Source organism: Nomascus leucogenys, chromosome 4, assembly GCF_006542625.1.
Source record: "Nomascus leucogenys isolate Asia chromosome 4, Asia_NLE_v1, whole genome shotgun sequence".
Classification (NCBI taxonomy): domain Eukaryota; kingdom Metazoa; phylum Chordata; class Mammalia; order Primates; family Hylobatidae; genus Nomascus; species Nomascus leucogenys.
In genome coordinates, this window is record NC_044384.1 from 126,904,173 (window position 1) to 126,921,310 (window position 17,138).

At 36.7% G+C, this 17,138-nt stretch overlaps 1 protein-coding gene across 5 annotated transcripts in view; it reads left to right on the plus strand.

The window, feature by feature from the left end:
* Positions 1–17,138, plus strand: part of THRB (thyroid hormone receptor beta) — a 386,080-nt gene that overhangs the window by 61,020 nt on the left and 307,922 nt on the right. The window contains exon 1 of one of the 5 annotated variants that reach the window (XM_030812254.1): positions 3,505–3,877. The exons of the other annotated variants lie outside the window; for them this stretch is intronic. The gene's annotated coding sequence lies outside the window, so the exon portion shown is untranslated. Of the gene's footprint in view, positions 1–3,504; positions 3,878–17,138 lie in introns of those variants that run through there. 5 annotated transcript variants of the gene reach the window in all.

Consider the following 17,138-nt stretch of genomic DNA (forward strand, 5'->3'; position numbering starts at 1 on the left):
AATCAAGCCTCTAATTATAGCTGAGGGATAGAGGCCTAGGGAAGTTGAGCATCTGTCAGGACCCTCAGTGTTATGGCTGTGAGTTCCTTACTCCCATCCAGGGTCTTTTCCCCATGTCATTAATGTACATGGAGTATGAAAACGCCTTACGGGGGAAATAACTGAGGGCAGTCACTGAACTGCAAGGCTGAATCTTCATTTTGAGAAAATAAGGTTGATGATAATAGTAATAGAAGCCAAGAACTTTTTACTGCTTTATTTCATTTGATCCCCACAAAACCCCTATGAGATGGTGAATTCATTTCCTTTTGCTGCTGTAACAAATTACCACTAGCTTAGTTGCTTAAAACAACACAAATGTATTATTTTACAGTTCTGGAGGTCAGACGTCAGAAATGAGTTTCACAGAGCTGAAGTCAAAGGGTCTGCAGAACTAATTCCTCATGGAGGCTCTTAGAGAAGGATCCATTTCCTTGCCTTTTTCAGCTTCTAGTGGCCACACGTCTCCTTGATTTTTTGGCTTCTCCCTCCATTTTAGAAAGTGTGTCACTCTAATCTATGCTTCCGTCATCACATAATCTCCTTTGCCTCTGACCCCTCCTGCATCCTTTTTATAAGGAATTTTATGACCATACTGGGCCACCAGATAATCCAGCATAATCTCCTCATCAGAAAATCCTTAACTACATTTGCAAAGTCCCTTTGCAAGATAACATATTCACAGGTTCCAGGGATTAGGACTTGAACAGATTTGGGAGGTCATGATTTAACCCACCACAGATAGGTATTGTTATTATTCCCATTTTACAGCTGAAGAAACTGTGGCTTTGAGAGATTAAGTAAATTCCATAGAGTTAGGTAGTTATTGAGAAGCAGAGTCATTCATTCTTTATCTCTGGAACTGAGTTAGTAGAAATAAAAAATAAATGATGTAACTGAATTCAAGATAAACATTATATAATATTATTAGATATTTTTAGACCAAAAATATACTAAGCCTGTGGTCTGAATTATAAAATATAATCCATTATAGGAAAAATGGAAATTCTAAACATTTTTAAAGGGTAACATTCTCTCATAGCTCTAGGAAATTGTTGGACTGTAATAGGCCATCATCCAGAGTCAGTCATCCAACTAGCTGTTGTGAGCTGGTATTTTAATTTTCAAACCTTAAATCAGCCTCGGTACATTTCTATCCATTGGCAGCAGGGAGCCACTCTATATGCAGTATAAAGCTGAAATTTAAAAGCAATTTCACAGCATTCCTTTTTAATTTCTGAAGTTAGCTATCACAGTTCTCCTAATCTCGTCTCTCAGTTGAATATCTCAAATTCAAGTTCACTTAGCCATTCGTGTGAAATGGATTTTCAACACCCCAGTGTCTACATTAACTTTCCTGGGAAGCTCTTTATTTTTTCAAATACTTGTCATAAAATGTAGTTCCAAGAATTGAACATGCTACTGCAGATATAGCTTTAGTGCTGAATATGGTGAGAGGTTCCCCTCTCTTAACTAGAAGGTGTACGTACCTCTGTAACCTTGCCCTACTGACATAGAATTAATGGAAAATTAGACAGACTAGCCCATTTCCAGAAAGAATCCAATTTTAAGCTGTATGTTGACTCATAACCCATTTGAAATACAGAGAAAGAAGCAAAATATTTCTTTACACCTTGGGTTGCCTGCCAGTGCCTACATAGCTTTGGCGGGGTTAAGGAGGCCTGCCTTCCTTGGTCTCTCTCTTTTTCTTTTTTTCCTTAACTTGTTTTATGTATGAATAAATGTACATGTTATAACATATATGTAGGCTATGAAGCTTGGTAATGGAATAAATCCTCCATGAAGCCAACACTCATTTTAGAAAGTAGAATATTACCAATAATGTTGATATTAAATATGTAGTATTCCTCCCTGATCCTATCTCCTGCCTCCCTATTATCAATTTTGTGTTTATCATTTGGATGAGTTTTAGCTGTACTACGTATGTGTGTATATCTTCCTAAACAATATATTCTAAAATTTGGCTTGTCTGTGGGTTTTATAAAAATGATAGCATGTCATATATATGTTCCTACAACTTGCTTTTCTCATTCATATTTGTATTTCTAAGATGTATTCATCCAGAATATAAAGCTAGAATGTGCCCATTTTCCACTGCTGTATAATATTCTGCTAGGCAAATATATCACTTTGTTCTGTGTAGTCTGTGTAGACTTTTGGGTTATTTCCTCTTTGAAGAGTTTATTGCCAGTGATTTGCTATTACAAATAAAACTACTGTGAATTTTCTTCCATATATCTTTGGTTCATGTTGAGTAAGTTTTTCTAGGAGTAGAATTGCTGGATCAGAGGGTAAATATATTCTTTATTAGGTAACTCAAACGTATTTTTCAAAATGATTGAACTAGTCAACACTCCCTCCAAGAAGTGCATTAGGCTTCTTTTTGCTCTACATCCTTGCTAACATTTGGTAATGCCAGGCTTTTAAATTTTGTCCATGTAAAATGTACCTTATTGTGATCTGAAAAAGCATGTTTTGATTTCTAATGAGGTTCAACGTCTTTTCCTATCTGTCTTTACCATTGATGCTTCCTTTTTTTGGTTAAATACTGTTCATGTGTTCACCCACTTCTCTTCAGATTCATAGTAATTATAAACGTGACAAAGGATTAGTCTCTCTCTCTCTCTCTCTACACACACATATATGTAGAGAGAGAGAGAGAGAGAGAGAGACTAATCCTTTGTCACTTTTAGGTGTTGCAAAGTTCTCCCAATTTTTGGCTTACTATTTCACTGTATGGAATTTTTTTAAATGAACATATGTTATTGTCATTGGCAGTCTTATAAACTTTATTTGACAGCCAGTGGTTAGATCTCACCCACACTGACTAGATTTTTAAGGTGATGATAGGTACACAGGTAACCAGTGCATGAGTTTGTTTGGTGAATCTTCATTCTGACTACATTTTCTGGACAACTGCACATGGAGACAGTATGGAACATTCTTTATTCCTTTTGCTCAGACAGTTTTGTTGAGCCTGGCATCAATGCACACATCTGGAGTACCTTTTCCTTTATGGCAAATTTCTTTGAGTGCTCAAGGGGCACACTTCTTAAAGCCCACTCCCTGGATGCCCTTGTAAATGCTGATGATGTATTCTTGGGTCACCACCTTGTTGAAGGCAAAATAGCTCTTCTTCTCACCATTATTGTTTGTGGGAGTCATTCTTCTAGTACTTAATATTAATGTAGTCAAATTTGTCAATTTCTTCTTTTATGGTTAGTAATTTTTCAACTTTTCTTAAGAAATTCTCTTCTTTCTATTCTAATATTTTCTTTCTTTCTTTTAGGACTTAAATGTCTTTTTTAAAGGTTTCACTGAAGTAAATATATACACATATAACTCACTATCTTTAGCATTTTAGGTATAGAGTTCAGTGGTAATAAATTTATATTCTTTAAAAATGTTGTCTTTACATTTAAGCATATATTTCATCTGGAATGGATTCTTGTGTTATATGGCATGAGGTAGGGATCTGATTCCATTTTTCTCATATGAAAAACAATTGTGCTAACATGACTTATTGAGCAGTCTATGAGTTCCCCTTTGATCTTCAATGCAAAGCCTTTCCTAAATGAAGCTTTCACATATGAAGCTGCTTTTGGTCTATGTCATGGAACACTTCGACTATTTCTATTTCCATACCTCATGCTTGCTTTACTGTCTCTCTTTTGTTTTCTATTCTTTAGACTTCCTCTAAGGATGCTGGATATTTCATTTCATACTTTACTTATGTCCCAGGTCAGCCAGTTCCTGAGGATCATCCTGATAAACTCCACAATGGATCACTAACAAACAGGGCCACTTCTCGCTCATGGTAATTTCTCCTTATAGCACTTGCTAGTATGTGATAAAGTCCTCATCACCACCAGGATGACAATGAATAATGGGAGTGAAGAGGACAAACATGATCTGTTACTCTTTCTCTAAGATCCTACTGACAATTTTTTTTTCAACTTTGCCACCATACCACTGTGTCAACTTAAAATTTTATTTTAAACTGCTGTCATCCTGTCTCCCCAAACCCTGCATCCTGTAATTTCTAACTAAATTTTGGATATTCAGTGCAGTACTTTGTAGTTTCTTCTGTAAATTTCATCTGAGACCGGGCACAGTGGCTCATGCCTGTAATCCCAGCACAGCACTTTGGGAGGCCGAGGCAGGAGGATCACTTTGAGGCCAGGAGTTTAGGATCAGCCTGGGCAATATAATAAGGCCCTGTCTCTACAAAAATAATTACACAAATAAATTCCATCTGATTTGTTTTTGCCCATTTGTTCAGATTCATTTTGAAACACGATTATGTCAACTATCTACAACGATTCAATTGTGATGATAATTCTCTCGGCTTCACCCAAATCAATAAATTTTTTGACAGAACAGAGCTCAATGGGATATTTCTACATACCATTTCCTCAAGTGATATTGATTAATTAATTAACAATTGTCCAATTCATTCATTCATTCTTTGTCATTCATACCATATTCTACAGTCGTACCCTGAGGATGTCTTGTAAGATTTTGTCAAATACCTTGCTGAAATAGGGATATGATGCAACCTTGCATATATGCATATAACTTATATATAATATGTTATATTACATACATATATATCAAGGTGAATATATTTACATATATTGATCTATATGTATATGTAATATAACATATAGTATATATGTCAAATACCACATATCATATATCACATATTTATGTCTCCTTCCCAACTATGTGCTACTTCTTCTTGAACACCTCATAATTTTCTTTTAATAGTACTCATAAACCACGTATTTAAATGTAACTTATAGAATTAGGGGTTTTATGGCTATTTTGTGGGATATTGTTTTCCAAACCTACATTTCTCCCCTCACTGCCCCAGCTCCTTCTTTTGATAATCAAGAAAAAATTTAATTTTCTCATACATCAAAAAAATTATTTATTGCTTGTTTGTTTTTTCCCATTATTTCTGAAGATCCAGTGCATCTGAGCCTAGAGACTTAAACACATATATGTGCTTACTTTTTTTTTCTTTTTTTTGGCTTACCTTCAATCTTCTTATTTTTTCAGTTTCCTACTAAAATGAACCATTTAAGGTATCTTTTTTGCAGTTTGGAGAGTATTCTTCTTGATGAAAATTACAAAAGAAACGAGGAGAGACATTGTTTCTCTTCCTCTTTGTCTAATGCTAACATTGCACCATCTGGCTCAAGCTGTGGGTCTAGCTTTTCCTGTTCTTCTTGCCTTGAACATAACCAAAAACGCATTTTGATAAGCTCAGCGTTTTCTCTGCAGCTTTAGCTCATCTTTTGCTCCAGCTTTATTGATATTATTCTGATATCTTATCATGCTGCTGACAAACAAATTGGGCTAGGAAGAGTTTTAAAAACTTGCCACGACCTGGTGAAACTGAACCTTAAACAAACAGTAACACTGCTGGTAACACTGGCAAGTTCCATTGAGCGCTTATTCCCGAAAGGCAACTGGGGGCTAAGAGACAGGCTTGATCACTTGCAATGGAAATACATATGAGCTCTGTGCACAATGTTGCTGTCATACAGCAAAGAACATTCTTTAGCCAATCTCTGTAGGATGGCTCTGAAATAACATCTGTGCCTGAGAATAGCATCACTGTCCAATGTATCAATCTTCAGTGCTTAGCTTAATGCCAGGCACATAGTAGGTACTCAATAATATTTTGTTTATTGACAGCAGGAGGACAATGCATGTTGCAGGAGAGGAAAAAGATTAATTCCTTCCCGTCACATGAAGACTAAAGCTTAGTATATTGATTTAATTTTTCATATTATCTTTGGGCTGATTTGATATATTTTACTTTAAAAGACTTACCACTCTGATCCACAGGGAACCATTAGTGGTGAAAACATGGAACATGCTTCTTGGAAACTGCATTGCTTCAACAGATTAAAGACACATAAGCTGGAGCAAGTATGCAAACCTTCCTAGTTTGAACTAAAAAGAAAAGAAACAAAGGAAGGAATTAATGGAAATTTTCAAATCTAAGTCTCTTCTGATATTTCGAGGAAAACCTCAGGAAGTGAATCAAGAAGGAATAAGACTAACCAAATCTTCTGGGTTAAAGATACTGTGATACTATGATTCAAGTTCAAACATCCAAGAAAGGAATCTACTATTTTCTTTTTAACATTAGTTATTAAAACAGTCTTAATACTCTCTATTAGCTTACAGGAAAATTAAAATATGAGTCAATATATGATATAGTACAGGGTTTTACAGAAATAAAGTTGTTTAACAACTACCTCAATACTGTGTGTAATAATCTCTAAATTTGCTCAAGTAGTTTTGGAAATAGTCATGGCATAAATGATAGGTTAATTTATCAATTTTCTGCTTATTTGTATGGATTCTATATCTCACTATTCATATGTGCTAAGCATCCATTCAAATTAAGACCCTTTTTTGGTTATAAAAAGCACACAATCACATGAGCTACGTTAACTGGTTACTAGCTGGAAGGGAGAGATTTACCTCAGTCACAGATCCAACTTCAGTGCAGAGTTTGCTATTTTTAATCACAGAACTTAGAAGCTTAATTCAGTTAAAAAGAGAGGAAGTTGTCAAGGGAGGGTTGCTAAAAGTTCATGCTAAATTTGCTTAGAACCAGATTGTGTTCATTAATATTTATACATCTATGGTTGGGAAGGGGTGATTGTGCTTCTTTAAAAACACTGGGTATTCATTTTCCATGTATGGCACAGCCTTCTGATTAGGGAAGGTGGGTTTTCATTGTACAATCAATGGAGATACAGATGGAAACCATCTGGCGCCTCATCCCCTTTTTGTCAAAAACCTTGTCTTGTCTCTCACATGTCAATGATGAATGGAAGGATTTCAAACTCTAGCTGAACAATGCGGTTTGAATCCCTCAGCTAGCCAAGGGGTTTTTGGCAAGCATCGATGAGCTTAATATTTTAAAGAAACCAGCAATCATTTTAATTCATTAGTTGAAGCCTGTTGTTCTAGACAGTGTTTTTGATTTGTATTTTGGGCACTGGCTTTGTTTTTGATTCACAAGCGTATTCCATATGGGTATATTTTCTTTTATACAGTGTAAATCATGGGGATAAAAGTGGGAGTTTCATCTGATAAAATGACCAAAATGCTGAGAGATTCTTTTAATTATCTTTTGCATTAATTAGATTCATATTAAGTGTTAAGACCAAAAATTTTCTTGTGAGCTAGTACAGAGCATGAATCAGAGAACACAGAATTTAGTTAACCCAACTATAGACAGTTAATCTAAAAATCAATTCAGCGTTCTGCTTTGTGAGAGGAAATGACATGAACCTGTCTTAGAGCATCTTGGGTACACTATTTTTATAGCTTATCTGCCGAAGGTGGGTTTCTAGGATGGAAGCAAAAAAACCAATTCACATGGTTAGCTTTGCAGTCATTATTCAGCTAACAAAAGCCAGATTGGTTTTCCTCCCCTTCACATTTAATAAAATGAGGTGAATCACCAAAAAAGCAAGCTGATGCTAGAGGCTTATTCAGAAACTCATTTCCAGAGTATGTCCTGGGTTTGGTAGAGATTCAACCCAATTTTATATAACTACCAATATTGTGGTGGCCCCTATAGCAGTTATAGTCCCTACCAGTGACATTTGTGAGGGACTGTGGTTAAGAAAGGACATAACATAAAGTTATTTTATTTAATTATAATGATTATTGTGCTTATTTCCTGCCAGCTACTGTTCTAAATGCCAGATAGATTATCGACAGGTAGCTATACGGATGATAGCTAAACAGGTATCGTGGATAGATAGACACATAGATAGATAGATAGGTAGGTAAATAGGTTTTACTTATTTAAACCTTACAACCACTCTAATAGGTAAATTATATTATTTTCATCATTATACAGGTAAGGAAACTAAGGACCAGAGAGATTAAGAACTTTCCCAAGACAATAGCTATTAAATGGTAGAGTGGGAATTCAAATCCAGAAAGGCTCTGAAATCTGTGTGCTTAACTCTTACACTCATTGTTTCTCATAGTCATCATATGAGGTAGAGGTTATTTTTGTTATTTCTGTTTGAAAGATAAGGAAACCAAAGCACTAGAGGTTAAATTACTTGCCCCAGTCTAGGTTGTCCAACTGGTAGCCTGTGGAGCCGGGACTTGGGCTTTCTGTGTCTCGTTCTCTTTGCACGATGGAAAATTTAGAATAATCCCCTGTAGGCACCACAAGATCTCTAATAATCAGAGAAGGACTAAATTTTGTTCAGCATAGCTCAGGCCTAGGAAAGGGAAATGGGTACTGATTGTTGCCAGATTTGCAATGGTGTAATCCAACCAAATTATTTATAGTTCTTATTAATAATAAATTGAAATTAACTTATTCTGATATTACTCAATTGAGTATTTATGATATTTTTCTTAGCTCCAATTGTTCGTAAAAGTAATCCTTAATATATAAGGAGCATTTACAATTCAATAGGGAAAAAAGGTGAATACTCACATTTTTTTAAAAATGGACAAATAATGAGAATAAAGAAATACAAATAGGCATTAAACAAAAACACAATGACAGATTTAACTTCATTAAAGAAAAACACTATGAAGTCATCCTTGTATTAAACTGACAAAGACTAAACAAACTAGTAATATATAGCAAGAACTGTGGTACAAAAGAATTGGCATTCTCATCCCTTGCTAAGGGTGCAGTTTTTTTTTAAGGACAATTTGTCAACGTGCATCAATAGCCACTGTATGCTTTGATCCAGCAATACCACATCTTGAAAACTGATCCCAAGAATGGCATCATGGCTGTAAACAATTTTTTAATAATTAATGGGAACATTATTTGTAACAGCAAAAATTATAATCAACTGATAAAGGATGGATTAAATAAATTATGGTATATTTATATAATGGAATATAAGTCTACGCCAAAAATATGATATGTTGATATGTACAAATATTGTATTAAATAGTAGCATGTAAAAGATGCGGTGTGTGAAATAGCAGATTAAGAAGTTTATTTAACAATATGCAAAATTTGATCTTTTCTTGTAAAAACCAAACTTATATCAAATGTTAATAACATTGCAAAGTAGGAGTTTTTTATTCTTTCTGCTTTTCTAATTATAACATAATAAAAGTGAATTAAAGAATCAGAAATAAAACAATGCATTTACTTTTTTGAAGTTTTGCTTCTAGACTTTTACAATTTTTTAAAAAGCAAGAGACCTTGACAAGGAGAGAGAGAAGAATTCTCGGCTGTGAAAATTTATGTAGATATTGAGGAACAGTGAAGGTACATGGAGTCAGCCCTTGTAATTCTTATCATGTAGCACAGTACTTGTCAAACTGTAGCCTGTGGCAGGATCACCTGGAGGCTGGGCCCCACTCCCTACCCTAGACTTTCTGATTCAGTAGGTCTGGGTGGAACCAAAGAATTTTCATTTCCAGTAAGTTCTCCAGATATTGCCAATGCTGCTTACTACGGGACCCCACTTTGAGAACCACTGCCATAGAACCTTACCATGGCTTTGCCATTTGCCTCAGTTATAAAACTATTGATGCTTGGAATTCAATCCTATGGATTATTTCAAAGCCCACACTCTTTCAACAATGTTTTCAGTCTTGGCTAGGTATTAGAATCCTATGGAGTATTTTTTTAAAATCCTGTTGCCTGATGTCTGCCCCAGAACAATTAACTGAAACCTCTGCAAGGTGGGCGGACGGTGGGTAGACGGGCGGGAATGAAAGGATTCCAAATGCTTCTAGCAGCCAATCATGGTTGAAAACTTTTGTCCACCAAAATCCTTTCAAGCTACTATTCTAATATTCATTTCAGAAATTAAAAAGCTGTACTCATTTCAGAAATTAAAATGCTGAAGTCCTCTTCTTAAATTAACTGAACTATAAATACTTTGATAATTCTTAGTAACCAAGCAGATAGTTTTAGTAAAATGATTCTCCATTGACATGCTTAATATGTCCCTGGAAAGCACGTTTATAAAAATTTCTCTATTTAAATACCTTGTCTTCTGCTGGGTTGAAACAGAGAATTTTCCTCTGAGAACTTTTTGTGGTGAAATAAGTAAAGGTTTTCAGTAGATCATACATACCTTGGTATTCATTTTTTCTTTTAGAGAGAAACCAAATTCAATAAATAGATGGCTATAAAAAGTACTGATTAACATAATTACCCATAATCATGTTACACCAGATATAGTACACAGACAATTGTATAGTGCTATTACTGTCCTTGGAATTGCTCAGGACTAACCTGATATTCATGTCTGCTTCACATACGAGGCATTAGTCTGACACATAAATGAACAGTGGTGCTCAACATCACATGTATGTCAAGAATGAGTGTTGAAGGGCATTGAATAAGTTGCCAACTTCTGAACAAGTTGTGTTCCAAATTTGCATTGTAGGTTAATTCTTGGGAATGCAGAATTTACTTGTCTATGGAAATGATAGTTGTGCTTTACACTTTAAAAAAAAAACTCTCAGTGCTGGGAGACTGGGAGCCAGGAGAAACTGACAGCAGAGTAGGGTTTTCTCACTTTTCTCACCAATTCTCCCTTTCTTTACCTCGGAAGTGTTCTCTCATCCTTCCTCATCTATTTCAGTTATCTATTGTTACATAACAAACCATCCCAAAACTTAGTGGCTTCAGATAATGATGATTTATTATTTCTTAAAATTCTATGGGTCAGGACTTCAGGTAGGATTGGCCAGGCAGTTTTTGCTTCATTGGTCATTGACTGGGGGTCGCCGACTCAGCCTTATTCTGCTGGTGGCTGGGCTGTGATAGAAGCCCCAAGAAGGACTTACTTAGTTATATGGTGAGCTGGCGCTTCTCATGTGGTCCACTGCGTAGCTAGTTTTGGCTTTCTCACAGCTTGGTGGTTTTAGGGTAGTCAGCCTTTTACACAGAAGCTGGCTTTGAAAAGGAAACTTCCAGTCCTCTCTCAAGCCTGGGGATAAGAAGTCCCAAGATCCAGAACATCACTTCCTCCACATTCTGTTGGTCAAAGTTACATGGCTACCCTAGATTTAAAAGGGAGGAGAAATAGACCCCCCTTTCAAGAGGGGGTGGCACGTGCATATAGGGAAGGAAAAAATTGATGGTGGCCATCTTTGGAGATTATTTTCTATGTCACCCCTTCATTGTTGGATTCTGGAGGAGGTTGATGTAAGGCCCGAACTCTCCAGAGTAGAACCACCAATATGGTCATGTCCCCACAAGTAAGATCAGCAGAGGCCAGGGGGGTGAAAAATCTTCAGCAGCAGCTGAAAGAATGGTGAATGCAGATTCACCACGCACATCTGTCTTTTAGCTCCCATTTTGCCAGAAATGGAAATCTAAGCTTTCATCTGAGGAGGAAATTGAGGAGAGTGGCTGTATCGGGATTAGATTTAGCTGGGAATATCAGAAACCCAAAATAAAGGGAAGTAAAAGGGAGTTTATTTGCCTCATGTAAAGTTCAGAAGCAGGCAGTGCAGGGCTGACATGACTTTTTCCACTCACCTCCACCTCCAAAACGGGGTTGGAAAATGACAACTCTCCCATAATTATTGCACCAATAAAATACATGCCCCAAGTCCAGATGACCACAATTCCTTGTTAGTGGGTCTTTTACTCTGGGAAATTATCCATCCAGGATACTAAGTTTCCCAAATGACCACTTTTAATGGAAACTGTGATAGCATAGCACAGGCTTTGTGAACAATTAGATAGAATTTCAAACTTTAACATTTTTCCCAAGCTCCTCAAGCCTATTTAAATGTAAAATGAGTTATTTACTACTTTGTCCAATTTCCCTTTGTTTTTGAAAACTACATGAAATTATTTGTATAGTCATTGTTGGTTGAAGTAGTAAAGCAATTATGCACAGGAATAGATGAGACAGACACATAAATGCTACTTTAACCACATTCTTGTTGATGGGGAAAAAGGAACACCAGACTAGGAATCAGATTAGCATGCGCCTTGGAGCAAATCACTAAATGTCTTGGAAACTTCATCTCTTCGCCTGTAAAATGGAGATGATAACGTAATCTGCAGACAGGGTGCTTTAGAGGAAGGGATCATTAAATGAGATGATGATGCAAATATATTAGAAAACAAATTGCCACTACAAGCTACAGATATTTTACTTTCATTAATTTCATTAATAGCATCATCATCATTTTATGTTGTAATAAAGGCAATTCACTATGCTTAGTTCTGAAGTGTCCATGCATTAAAATAATCAATGCTGGAGATTCTGTCCATTTTGCATGCTTTTCTCTCTGGGCATGGGTGCCTTGGCAGCGTCTTGGGTGGCACTTCCTGTGGAAACTGTCATACATACAACCTATTGGATTAGTAAAGCCTGAAGACTTGGGAGATGTATAAGGGAAAGAAAGACACTATAATGACAGCCAACACATGAGTCCTCAGTGCCAGGGCCCTGGATTGGTACTTTTTCCTGCTTTAATCTCTTTTCACCTGCACCAGAGCCCTATGAAGAAAGAGTTATTATTAGACTCCTACAAGCCTTAAAGAGGTTTTATTTTTTTTTAATGTAACTTTTATTTTAGGTTCAGGGGCACATGTGCAGGTTTATTATATAGGTAAATTTCTGCCATGGGGGTTTGTTGTAAAGATTATTTCATCACCCAAGTACTAAGCCTAGTACCCATTAGTTATTTTTCCTGATCCTCTCCCTCCTCCCACCCTACACCCTCCAATAGGCCCAATGTCTGTTGTTCCCCTCTATGTGTCCACATGCTCTCATCATTTAGCTCCCACTTATGAGTCAGACATGAAGTATTTGATTTTCCATTCCTGCCTTAATTTGCTAAGGATAATAGCCTCCAGCTCCATCCATGTTCCTGCAAAGGACATGACCTTATTCTTTTTTATGGCTGCATGGTATTCCATGTTGTATATGTACCATGTTTTCTTTTTCCAGTCTACGATTGATAGGCATTTAGGTTGATTTCATGTCTTTGCTATTGTGAATAGTGCTGCAATGAACATACATGTACATGGGTATTTATGATAGAACGATTTATATTCCTTCTGGTATGTATCTAGTGATAGAATTGCTGGGTTGAGTGGTATTTCCGTTTTTAGGTCTTTGGGAAATCACCACACTTTCTTCCACCATGGTTGTAGTAATTTACATTCCCACTGACAGTGCATGTGTTCCTTTTACTCTGCAACCTCACCAGCATCTGTTATTTTTTGACTTTTTAGTAATAGCCATTCTGACAGGTGTGAGATGGTGTCTCATTGTGGTTTTGATTTGAATTTCTCTAATGATCAGTGATGTTGAGCTTTTTTTCATATGCTTGTTGGCCATATGTATGTCTCCTTTTGAAAAGTGTCCGTTCATGTCCTTTGCTCACTTTTTAAAGAGGTTTCTGAGGTGTGGAAGTTTCACAGAAAGTAGAACAGCTGAGGTTGAATCTAACACACTTCTGACCCTGTGCTGGTACTTCAAGTGCTCACCATGAACTTCAGCACTGACTAAACAAAGCCACAGAGAAGATTAGAGAGCATTCATTCCAGAGATAATCCCGCAGCCAGGGCTGGACTACATGGACATGTGTCCTGCGTAGTTCTTCAAAAGGGCCCCATGCTGAGTTGACTACTCTGCTGGTTCCATCTTGAAGTCCTTAATTGCTTCTGAGCAAATCGCACCATATTTTTATTTTTCACTGGACCTCACAAATATTGCTGGTCCTGGGAGACACTGAGGTAACATGTGTAAGAGAAAAAGAAAGAAGGAGCTAACATTTGCTAAGCACTATGACATGCCAGGCATAAATTTATGTCATCTTTATACCCATTAACTAATTTCACTTCTAGGAAAACTCTACAAGAGAAATAAGTTCATCGCTTTATAGATAAACAGGTTCTCAGAGAGCCAAGTAACTTGCATCGGTTACACAGCTGGTAAGAGGTGGAGCTGAGATTCAGGGCCTTCAGTGCTCTTATTGTTTTAACCCCTCCAGGCTGTGCCATGGTTGAGATAATAAATACCTACTCTTCCTGGGCGTATTATAATGAGGCAATTTTCCACCTCTGCAGAAATACATTAAATATTATTGAAGGCATATAGTTTACAATAATGTAGAGTTGCTGTCTGCAAAACTTATTCCCGGTTGAGACTGACCTAATGAAAGATTTTCAAAGATAGAAGCTGTGATATATAAATATGACCAAGTTATTTCAGAATTACTGGACAAAGGACTATGCAATGTTATTTTTAAGAGCTAATTGCATCAAGGTTCTTAAATCTCTGCAGAGCAATGAACTAGGAGTCCAGAGAACTGAATTCTATTTTTAACTTTAAATAACCTTGGCTAAGTCATTTGGCTTCTCTGAGTCTCAAATAGGAATCGAAAGGGGAAGATCCAAAGCCATAGTAAAAAGGTTTTTATCATAAATGCACCCTAAATAGAATTTTTTTAATGCCCAGGGCAGGAAGCCTGGATGGGCTTTCCATCTGGAGAGAGGTCCTTAAGTAAGAGGAAGGATAGGAATGAGAATAGAGGAGGGATCTTTTATCTCAATACCCTGAAAGTTCTTTGCTTGGCCAGTTTTCTCACCTGTCCATGGGCCTTTAGCTGTCTGCCTCCAGCAGCTAGGTTCGCTGACCTGGGATAGCATTGAGCCTGCCACCAAGCTGCAGAGATAGTACAGGGTACTCAGTGAGAAGGGAGGAAGGGAGAAAGCTCTAAATTTAGCCAATATTCCCAATATTTCTCAATTTCTTTTGCTTTCTTTTTATTTCTATTCCCTATGGGCAAAGACCCAGTGGCCATGTCCTAGCTATTGCTCTAAGATTGATTAGGAGTGGTTTCACAGTCATGGGTCTAGGCTTAGCTGACAAGAATGCCCCTGATTTATAAGCGATGTCTGTCATGGGCACTGCAAGTATGAGGGGTGATAGATGTGCCTCATATCTCGTCTATTAGATATTCACCATTCCTAGATTAAGGTAGACTTCCCAGAAATATTTGTTGGATGACTGAACAGCCATTACTGTCAGTGTTAAATTTGTTGTACCTATGAGGAAAAAAATGTAGTCCCAAAAGTTAGCTAAGAAGTTTCCAGCTAATTGAGGGCATTGCCCTATGTACATGAAAAACATTTATATTTCTGTTGATTTCTCAGCATGTGGATCACAGAATATTTGTATTAGAATTACATAATAAGCTTGGTTAAACTACAGATTCCTGGGCCTCACCCTACTTATTTACAACATCTTTGGAGGGTAAGGCCTGGAAATCTGCATTTTCACAAATGTCCTTAGTGATTGGGGATGGTGGTGTGCATGTGAAATGGGAGAACCATTGCTTTGTAAGACTGGGTAAGAAAAATTAGATTTTTTAAATCGGCAATATTTTCATTTACCATATCATAATCTAAACTAGGAATGAGCACCGGTTTTCAAATGGTGTTGGAATTCAGTAGGGCTTCGTAAAATACAAATAGTTTGATTAAATAAATTCTTCAGTGTTAAGTGGGGGTGGGGGTCTACATAAACAAAACTTGGGACCTAGATAAACAAAGCTTAAGGACAAAAAAAATAGTCTTTTAAAAGTCTTATGGTCATAGCTTATTCAACCAAGTAACACTAGGCAAGGTTACAGAAATACAGGGTATTTTTTTTTAATCCCTATACCCTTGACATGTGAATGTGCACATAAATGTGCAAACCATGAAAGGGGAACAGGGTTGCAGACTACTATCACAAGAGCTGAAAGGTTGAAAGGTAGAATCGACTTTAAGCAAGGGTCATCTTCTGAGAGATAATTAAACATCAGTAAGTTGATATGGGAGGAGGAGGGAAGGAAAAAAGATTAAGACAAATATTTAGAAGGCCTTAGAAGAGGTACTCCAACTCAAACAAATAGTCACATGAGAGAATGACAGTATTGTTGAAAGCACATAGACTTTTGGCCAGGCAACCTGGGTTTGAATGTGACTCTGCCACTTGACTAGTCCTCTGACTGATTACAGGTAATCACTGAATTACTTAATTCTTGTAGATCCCCATTTCCTCATTTGTGAATCTGGATAAGGATAGAACTAACTCAACCAGTGGCACAAGTGGCAATGAGAGTTAAGAAGGAAAACAAATATAAAGTGCTGGCATGTGATAAGCTCTCGATGAATGACATTTGTGGGAGAGAAGTCAAAGCTAGGATGACTTTCCCTTTTGAAGTGTAGCTAAACAATATAGTTATTCCAATGTGGAATCATTTTCTTATGAGAGCATGTGCGAAGTTCACCAAGGCTCAGTTGCTTGTACCTGAGGAATGCCTTATTAACCCTAGACTTACTAATACACTAACATTATATCAGTGATGATGAGATATCATTAGAGAAGGTACATTCCAAGATCATCATACATCAATCGTCGATCCTTGATACAGAAATAACTAAATCCCTAGTGACATATCTTGCAAACACAGTAGTTGGAAACTGTTTCATAAGTTTCTTATCTTCAATGATATTTTAAAATTAAGAAGTCAAAGACTTAAGTACTGTTTGTGGGAGTTCTGGAATTAGAAGCCCAGACAGGAACAGTGCATTGTGGCACTGACAGCCTGGCCTTTCTTATTTATCTTACGTTATTAGCGTGTTCTCTCAAGCCTACTTGCATAAATACACAATTATATGTATTTAATGAATTCACTCTTAAACAGCTGTAGAAAATGTGCTTTATTAATAGGGGGGCATCCAATCAGATAAAGCAGTCATAACATGTTGCGTGTGTGTGTGTGTGTGTGTGTGTGTGTGTGTGTTGGTTTAAAATTTCATCAGTCAGTGGAGGATAAATATGCATAAATGAAAATATATTTAAGAGCTGCCTTTTGCGTCTGTAAAAACTTCTTTCTGACACAAAAGAAGTATCTGCTTTCTTATATAAAAAGAATTATTGGACAAATTGAGTCCATGTTCACAAACATTAACTTCTAAAGCAAAGCAGATAGAAATAAACTCTATCTAGTCTATTGAGTCTCAAAATTCAGCCCATTATCCAACTGGGGAGCTTTTTAGAATGCAGATTCCTGGG